We start from the raw sequence: 10,660 nt of genomic DNA on the forward strand, positions 1-10,660 counted from the left end.
AGCAAAGTGATTCATATTTATATATATATACTTTTTCAGATTCTTTTCCATTATAGGTTATTACAAAATATTGAATATAGTTCCCTGTGGTGTACAGTAGGTCCTTGTTGTTTATCTATTTTATACATAGTAGTGTGTATATGTTAACCCCAAATTTTCTATCCCCTTTGGTAACTATAAGTTTGTTTTCTATATCTGTGAGTCTATTTCTGTTTCATAAATAAGTTCATTTGTATCATTTTTTTAGATTCCACTTATAAGTGATATCATATGATATTTGTCTTTCTGTGTCTGATTTACTTCACTTAATATGGTAATCTCTATGTCCATCCATGTTGCTGCAAATGGCATTATTTCATTCTTTTTTATCGCTGAGTAGTATTCCACTGTGTATATATACCACATCTTCTTTATCCATTCATCTGTCTATGGACATATATGTTGCTTCCATGCTTGACTATTGTAAATAGTGCCACTATGAACATCGGGGTGCATGTATCTTTTTGAATTCAAGTTTTCTTCAGATATATATCCAGAAGTGGGATTGCAAGATCATATTGTAACTGTATAGTTTTTTAAGGAACCTCCATACTATTCTCCATAGCGGCTGCACCTATTTTCATTTCCACCAACAGTGTAGGATGATTCTTTTTCTCCACACCCTCTCCAGCATTTATTATTTGTAGACTTTTTAATGATGACCATTCTGACCAGTGTGAGGTGATACCTCATTGTAGTTTTGATTTGCATTTCTCTAATAATTAGCAATATTGATCATCTTTTCAGGTGCTTATTGGCCATCTATATGTCTTCTTTGGAGAAACGTCTAGTTAGGTCTTCTGCCCATTTTTTGATTGGGTTGTTTGATTTTTTTGTTTTTGTTTTTTATTAAACTGTATGAGCTATTTTGTATACTTTGAAAATTAATCCCTTGTTAATAACATCATTTGCAAATATTTTCTCCCAGTCTGTAGTTGTCTTTTCATTTTGTTCATGGTTTCTTTTGCTGTGCAAAAGCTTTTTTAAATTTATTTATTTATTTATTTTTGGCTGTGTTGGGTCTTCGTTTCTGTGCAAGGGCTTCCTCCAGTTGCGGCAAGCGGGGGCCACTCCTCATCGCGGTGCACGGGCCTCTCACCGTCGCGGCCTCTCTTGCTGCGGAGCACAGGCTCCAGACGCGCAGGCTCAGCAGCTGTGGCTCACGGGCCCAGTTGCTCCGCGGCATGCAGGATCCTCCCAGACCAGGGCTCGAACCCGTGTGCCCTGCATTGGCAGGCGGACTCTCAACCACTGCGCCACCAGGGAAGCCCTGTGCAAAAGCTTTTAAGTTTAATTAGATCCCATTTGTTTGTGACTTTATTTTTTTTAACAGTGGTTACTCTGTTTCAAGATTCCAATAGCCACTTAAAATAATCAGCCTCCTTACTTTTCAAATGACTGGGATTTGAAGTTAAGTATCTTTGCAATTTGTGGGAGACACTGCTTACTTTGTAAGCTGTTTAGTACAGACATGCACAAAGGAATAGAACAACTTGGATTATCAGAGTCCATTGTCCCCAGGTACAATGAGATGCTTCAAAAGATTGAAACTCTTCATCGTAAACTCGATCAGACTCTTTCTCTTCCATCTTACAACTTGTCTTTAAAAGTAATCCTGTTGGACAAACACACATGTTTAAGAACACAAACACTAATAAAATATGAAATGGTAGATTGTTATAAATAACTTTATGAGAAGAATTACTGCAAAATGTGACATTTTTACTGTGCAATTCAGTTCTAACTAACGCAACCCATGCTTTCAGTGATTATAGTTTATGAATAAGTGAAATGAATAACAGCAATGTTATAAGAAATGGGAGGGAGGCATTGATAATACTCTGTTATAAAGTACTTGCACTACCCATGAAGCATTATAGTGAATTAGTTGTAAATGTAGATTGCAAGCCCTAGGGAAACCACTTTAAAATATTTTTAAAGAAGTATAATTGATATGCCAAGAGAGGAGAAAAAATGGAATCATATAGAATGCCCAATTAAAACTAGAGAAGTCAGAAAGAGTGGAAGACAAAAAAGAAACAAAGAATAAGGGCAACAAATAGAAAACACTTAAAATATGGTAGATATTAATCCAACTATATCAATAATTAAATGTGAATGGTCTAAATACAACAATTAAAAGACAGAGACTGTCAGAATGGATAAAAATGCAAGATGCAACTATATGCTGTTGAAAAGAACCCCATTTAAAATATAAAGATACAGATTAAAAGTAAAGATATGGAGAACAATATACCATGATAGCACTAGTCAAAAGAAAGCTGGTGTGACGCATGAATTTCACACAAAGCAGACTTCAGTGCAAGGAAAATTATCAGAGATAACAAGGGGCATTACACAATGATAAAGAGGTCACTTCTCCAAGAAAACATAACAATCCTTAATGTGTATGCACCTAACAACAGAGCATCAAAATACATGAGGCAGAAACTGGTAAAACCGCAAGGAGAAATACATGAATCCACTATTATATTTGGAGACTTCAACACCACTTTATTAGTATTGGAGAGTTACAACGGGCATAAAATCAGCAATTACATAGTTGAACTAAACAGCACCATCAACCAACTGGATCTCATTGGTACTTATAGAATACTTCATCCAACAAAAATAGAATACACATTCCTCTCAAGCTCACATGGAACATTCACCAAGAAAGACCACATACTTACTCATAAAATATACCTTAACAAATTAAAAGAACAGAAATCATATAGCATATGCTCTCAAATGACAGTGGAAGTAAACTAGAAATCAATAACAGAAAGACAGCTGGAAAATCCCAAAATCTTTGGTAGTTAAATAACATATTTCTAAATAACAAAGGAGTTGAAGAAGAAGTTTCAAGAGAAATTAAAAATTATTTTTAAAAAAATTAAAATGAGAATATAACTTATCAAAATTTGTAGGATACAGTGAGAGCAGTGCTTAGAGAGAATTTTATACCACTAAAGGCATATATTGGAAAAGAAGAAAGATCTAAAATTAATAATCTAATTACCTTAGGAAACTAGTAAATAGTAATAAAATTAGTAATAAAAATTTTTTGAACTATTAATAAATATTAGAACAGAAAACAATGAAATTGAAAACAGGAAATCAACAAGAAAAAAAATCAATGAAACCAAAAAGCTGGTTCTTTGAAAAGATCAGTGAAATTGATAAACCCCTAGTCAGGATAACCAAGAAAAAAAGATAAGGCACAAATTACTAATCTCAAAAGTGAAGAGGGGCCATCACTACTGATACCATGAACATTAAAAGAATAGTAAAGGAATGTTATGAACAACTCTGTGCCCAGAAATTTGATAACTTGAATGAAATGGACCAATTTCTTGAAATACACAATCTACCAAAACTCACACAAGGAGGAATAGGCTATATGAGTAGGCCTAAATCTATTAAAGAAATTGAATCAATAATTAATAAACTTGCAAAACAGAATGCACCAGGTCTAGATTGTTTCCCTGGTGAATTTTATCAAATATCTAAGGAAGAAATTATACCAATTCTCTATAATCTCTTCCAGAAAATAGAAATAGAGGGAATACTTTCTAACTCATTCTATGAGGCCAGCATTACCCTAACCAATTACCAAAACCAGAGAAATATATTACAAGAAGGAAAAAAAAAAACTACACAGTGATATCTCTCATGAATAATGGTGCAAAAATCCTCAATAAAATGTTAACAAATAGAATCCAAAAATGTATTTTTAAAATGTATACACTATGGCCAAGTGGAATTTATTACTCCACGTATGCAGAGCTTGTTCAATATTTGAAAATCAATCAATATAATCTACCACATCAGCACACTAAAGAAGAAACATCATATGATCAAATGCAGAAAGAACACTCAACAAAATCCAACACCCATTTATAAAAAAAACTCAGCAAACTAGGAATAGAGAGGAACTTCCTAAGCTTGATGAAGAATATGTATAATAAACCTGTAGCTAACATCATACTTACTGGTGGAAAGCTAGACTCTTTCCCTCTAAGATCAGGAACTAGGCAGGGATGTCTCCTCTCACCACTCCTATTCAAATTGTACTAAAAGTCCTTGTTAAAGCAATAAGGCAAGAAGAGTAAATAAAAAGTATACAGGCCAAGAAGGAAGAAATAAAACTTTGTTCATGCAGATGATATGACTGTCTCTGTAGAAAATCTCAAAGAATTGACATGGTAGCAACAACAACAATGAAGTCCAAAATTCCTGGAACTAATAAGAAATTATATCAAGGTTGCCAAACATAAGGTTAACATACAAAAGTCAATTGCTTTGCACAGCAAAGGAAACCATTAACAAAACAAAAAAATAACCTATAGACAGGGATTGCAAACGATGTGACTGACAAAGGGTTAATATCCAAAGGGTTAATATCCAAAATATACAAACAGCTCATACAACTCAATATCACAAAAACAAACAACTTAATTTAAAAATGGACAGAAGACCTAAATAGGCATTTCTCCAAAGAAAACATACAGATGGCCAAAAAGCACTTGAAAATGTGCTTTCAATATCACTAATTATTTGAGAAATGAAAATCAAAAGCACAATGTGGTATCACCTCACACTGGTCAGAATGGCTTTCATCAAAAAGTCTATAAATAATAAATTCTGGAGAGGGTGTGGAGAAAAGGAGCCCTCCTACATTGTTAGTGGGAATGTAAATTGGTGCAGCCACTATGGAAAACAGTATGGAAGTTCCTTAAAAAACTAAAAATAGAGTTACCATATGACCCAGCAATCCCACTCCTGAGTATATATCCAGAAAAACATAAAACAAAAACTCTAATTCAAAAAGATACTTGCACCCCATTGTTCATAGCAGCACTATTTACAATAACCAAGACATGGAAGCACCCTAAATGTCCATCAACAGATGAATGGATAAAGAAGATGTGGTATGTATATGTGTGTGTATATATATATATATATACACACATACACACACACATATATACATATATATGTATATACATATGTATATATATACATATGTGTGTATATATATATACAATGGAATATTACTCAGCCATAAAAAAGAATGAAATATTGCCATTTGCAGCAACATAGATGGACCTAGAGAATATTATATTTAATGAAGTAAGTCAGAGAAAGATAAATACTATATGATATTACTTATATGTTGAATCTAAAAGATAATACAAATGAATCTATATGCAAAACAGAAACAGACTCAGAGACATAGAAAACAAACTTATGGTTACCAAAATGGAGAGGAAGGGAGGGAGGGACAAATTAGGAGTATAGAATTAACAGATACAAACTACTCTACATAAAACAGATAAGCAATAAGGATTCACTGTATAACACAGGGAATTATATTCAATATCTTGTAAGAACCTATGATGGAATAGAATCTGAAAAAATAGATATAACTGAATCACTTTGCTGTACACATGAAACTAACACAATATTGTAAATCAGTTACACTTCCAAAAAACAGTCAATTGCTTTGGTATGTGCCAGCAATAACCAATTGGAATTTTAAAATTTAAAAATTACACCATTTACATTAGCACCCTCCCCCCCCCAGAAGGACATACTTAAGTATAAATCTAACAGAATATGAACAGAGCTATTTAAAGAAAACTACAAAACTCTTATAAAAGAATTGTGGAAAGGAGATCAATATTATTAAGATGTCAGTTTTTCATACTTGAAATCAATGCAATCACAATCAAAATCCCAAGTTATTTTATGGATGTTGACAGATTCTAATGTTTAGAGAGGCAAAAGACTCAGAAATAGCCAACACAATATTGAAAAGAAGAACAGGGAATTCCCTGGTGGTCCAGTGGTTAGGATTTGGCACTTTCACTGCAGGGGCCTGGGTTCTACCCCTGGCTGGAGAACTAAGATCCCGCAAGCTGCATGTGGCCAAAAAAAGAACAAAGTTGGAAAACTGACACTACAAAACTTTAAGACTTATGGTAAAACTACAGTAATCAAGACAGTATGATATTTGGCAAAAGAATAGATAAATAGGTCAATGAAAAGAAATAGAGAGCGCAGAAGTAGAATCACACAATATAGTCAACTGATCTTTGACAAAGGAGCAAAGACAATTCAATGGAAAAAGGATAGTCTTTTCAACAAATAATGCTGGAACAACTGGACATCCACATGGAAAAAAAAGAATCTGGGCATATACCTTACATCTTTCACAAAAATTAACTCAAAAAGGATCATAAGTCTAAAGGTAAAATGCAAACTATAAAACTTCTAGAAGATAACAGAAGAAAAAATCAGCACAATCCATGAAAGAAAAATCTGTGAAGTTGAACTTCAAAAAAATTAAAAACTTCTGGTCAGAGAAAGACACTAAGTGAATGAAAAGACAAGTCAAAGACTAGGGGAAAATATTTGCAAGACACATACTTGATAAATGACATATATCCAAAATATACAAAGAACTCTTAAAGCTCAACAATAAAAAGACAACCCAATTGTAAAATGGGCAAAAGATCGAGCAGACACCTCACCAGAAAGACATACATATATCAAATAAGCATATGAAAATATGCTCACCATTATATGTCATAAGGGAATTGCACATTAAAACCAATGAGATACCACTACACACCCATTAGATTGGCTAAAATCAAAACATTGACAACACCAAATGCTGACGAAGTTGTAGAACAACAGGAACTCATTGGGGGTGGGAATACAAAATGGTACAGTCACTTTGTAGGGTTTTTGTTTTGTTTTGTTTTTGTTTGCTTTTTCCTAGTAAAAAATTGTATTTACTTAGAAGCATTCAGAATGTCAACAAAAGAGCTGCAACTTTTTTTCTTTCTTTTGCGATTATGGACTGGTATTCAGTTAACAAAACAACAATTATTTCATATAAGCTGCATCAGAGACAACTGAAGATGAAAAAACTACCATCCCCATATATAACTAATTTGTGCTGTGCACCAACAAGAACCTGCTTTAAATTTCCATGCCAATTTACAACCCCCATACCGTACCAGGCAAGGTTAGTGGCTGTGGAAAGTACCACCAGGACACAGCTATCTAAATACACATTCAGTAGTGTGTTAACTGTACAAAAAAAGGCACTGTACAGTTCAAAAACAAATCATACACAGCCTTACATTTCAATTTTTTTCTTTAAAAGGGGTGAGTTGTGTACGGGGGGGTTAAATACTTTATGGACAAGAAAAAAAAACTGCACTAGAACCAACTTATTCATCATCTTCTTCTTCCTCTTCATCCTCATCTTCCTCATCTTCCTCTTCTTCCTTCTTTTTCTTTCTTTTCTCAGCCTTGACGATTCCCTTTTTTGCTGCATCAGGCTTCCCTTTAGCTCCTTATGCAGCAATATACTTTCTGTACTTTTCCTTCAGCTTAGGAACCTTCTTCTCATAAAGCTGCTTTTCATCTGCAGCAGTGTTACTCCACATCTCTCCCAGTTTTTTTGCAACATCACCAATGGATAGGCCAGGATGTTCTCCTTTGATTTTTGGATGATACTCAGGACAAAACAAGAAAAAGGCTGAAGGAGACCTCTTAGGTGCATTGGGATCCTTGAACTTCTTTTTTTGTTTCCCTTTAGGAGGAATATAAGTTTTCATTTTTCTTTAATAACAGGCCTTGTCTGCCTTTACCATGTCTTTGAATGTTCCTTTCTCTTTAGCAGACATGGTCTTCCACCTCTCTGAGCACTTGTTAGAAAACTCTGAGAAGTTGCCTAAAATATCTGAGTGCTTCTTCTTGTGCTCCTCCTAGCAAGTTTTACAAAGAATGCATATGATGACATTTTGCCTCTCGGCTTCTAAGGATCTCCTTTGCCCATGTTTAAGTATTTTTCCTCAGCGAGGCACAGAGTCGCCCAGTGCCCTTCTGGCTCTCACTTGCCTGGGCACTGTCTCTATGGAGCTCAATGACTGTATAGCCACTTTGGAAGACAGTTCGGCAGTTTCTTACAAAACAAAACATACTCTTACCATACAATCCAGCAGTTGCACTCCTTGATATTTATCTAATGAGTTAAAAACAAATTTCACATCAAAACTTGTACACGTGTTTATAGCAACCTTATTCATACCTGTAAACACTTGGAAGCAACCAAGATATCCTTCAATAGGTATATATATATAAACAAACTGTGGTATATTTATACAATAGAGTATTTTTCCTCATGAAAAGTAATGAGCTATGAAGCCATGAGAAGACATGGAGTAACCTTAAATGCATATTTCTAAGTGGAAGAAGCCAGTCTGAAAAGCCTGCATGCTGTATGATCCCAACTATACAGCATTCTAGAAAAGGAAAAATAGAGACAGTAAAAAATCAGGATTCTCGGGAAAAGAGGGAAGGATGAACAGGAGGAGCACAGAGAAATGTCAGGACAGTGAAACTACTCTGTATGATACTGTAATGGATACATTACATTATACATTTTTCAAAACACATAGAATCATACAACACAAAGAATGAACCCTAATGTAAACTATGGCCTTATTTAATAATAGTGTATCAATATTCATGTATCAATTGTTAACAAATGCATCACACTAATGCAAGATGTTAGTAATAAAGGAAACTGGGGAGGAAGGAGTTGGATAAAGAAGATATATGTTTCTCTAAACCTAAAACTGTTCTAAAAATAAAGTCTATCAATTATTTTTTAAAAACTCTATCTCCAGAGTTAATTTTAAAAAGGTAAAAACTTTTAAACAGGATTTTCTAACCTATTTAAAAGTTTCTAAAGCACTCTAGTGGGTTTTGAACACATTTATTTAAAATGTAAATGTAGCATATTCTGATTAGCTTGCAGGAACAATTGATTGTCATTAGGGAAGATGAAAATTGACTAGCCAAATTTCAACATAAATTTTTGCATAATTGTTGGATGAGATTGAAATATAAATCACTTGGAATTGATTATTTTTGTGAGGTGTCTTTTACAGCTATTTTAGATATTAAAACAAAACTTTAAATCCCTATGAAACAAAATGTCAAATCCAGATTTTAGCTAACATTTATTGTTACTGTGTACCAGACACAGTTCTGAGCACTTTATATGTATTAATGATGTATAGTATTCCAATAAAAATCCAACAGGTAGGTACCACTATTCATCCTATCATCCTATTTTACAGATGAAGAAACAGAAAGAAAGAAGAAAGAAAGAAAGAAAGAAAGAAAGAAAGAAAGAAAGAAAGAAAGAAAGAAAGAAAGGGAAAGAGAGAGAGAGAAAGAAAGAAAGAAAGAAAGGAGGGATGGAGGGAAAGAAGGAAGGGAAAAAGAAAAAGGGAAAAACAGTTAGGTGACATCATCAAGGTCATACTGACTTTAAGTGGACTAGCTGAGATTTGAACCCCAACAGTCTGTCTCTAAAACTTATATAAATTATTTTAAATATAAATAGATTAAGTACTCCAATTAAAAGGCAGAGGCTATCAGATTGGATTTAAAAATCAAGATCTAATTAAATGCTGTTTACAACATACGTACTTCACATTTAAATACACACATAGGTTGAAAGTAAAAGGATGGATAAAATATACCATGCAAACATTAATCATAATAAATCTGAAATGGCAATGTTAATATCGGACAAAATAGACACAAAACAAAGAGTATGAATAGAAAATTAAATGGGACATTTTCATGATAAAAGGGTCAATTCATCAATAAGACATGAACATTATAATATGTACACACCTAATAAAAAAGTTTCAAAATACACTAAGCAAAAACTGCAGAACTAAATGAAGACATAGACAAATCCACAATCATGTTTGAAGAGTTTAATATCTTTCTCTCAGTAGTTGATAGAACAAGCAGGCAAAAAGTCAGTAAAGACACAAGAGTTCAACAATACTATTAAGTGACTTGATCTAATTGACATTAATAAAACATAGAATACACACTCTTTTCGTGTGGAAATCATCATCATAAAGAAAATCTTGCACATGTTCATTTTTTGTAATAATGAAACACTTGAAACAAAACTGGAGAATTCATAAATAGTAGCATTTTTTACAAAGAAAAATCATACAGCAGCTAAATAATCAGAGCTAATTTCATTCATATGGATCAATATGGATAAATCTAAAAAAATCTAAGAATGTATGGAAATAGGTTAATATAAATGTTTCAGACATTGCATGAAAAAAAAAAAATCTAATAATGAGTAAAAGAAGCAAGTTGCAGAATGATAAGTACAGTGTGATACCAATTTATTAAAAGCCTTAAAACATACAAAACAATGTTGTATTTTAGTTATGGATACTACATACTTAATGAAAATGCACTGGCTGTTTGGGAATGACATATTGCCACTTCAGGACAGTGGTTACCTCAAAGAAAAAGGGGAGGGAAATGAGATCAGGCATTCAAATGTATTAGTAATATATTTTTTTAAGAAAAAAGGAACTAATAAAAATTACTTTTGCCATTACTTAAAATATTGAAAAACTAGATATTATCATAGTGCTTGACTGTGAGAGAATCCAACATTCCACCTACACCTATGTTGCTGAAAGCCTCTGGGCAAACCACACAACCAAGCAAGATGGTGTCCTCTCAAATTGATGATTGAGTGTTTTGG

At 33.3% G+C, this 10,660-nt stretch overlaps 1 pseudogene across 1 annotated transcript; it reads right to left on the minus strand.

Annotated features, from left to right (window-relative positions):
* Positions 1-2,786: 2,786 nt before the first annotated feature.
* LOC309612053 (putative high mobility group protein B1-like 1) lies at positions 2,787-10,163 on the minus strand (annotated as a pseudogene). Its single transcript has one exon. The product of its transcript is annotated as a putative high mobility group protein B1-like 1 (transcript).
* Between the last annotated feature and the right edge of the window lie 497 nt (positions 10,164-10,660).

Source organism: Balaenoptera borealis (genome assembly GCF_965194805.1).
Source record: "Balaenoptera borealis genome assembly, chromosome: 15".
NCBI classification, from domain to species: Eukaryota; Metazoa; Chordata; class Mammalia; order Artiodactyla; family Balaenopteridae; genus Balaenoptera; species Balaenoptera borealis.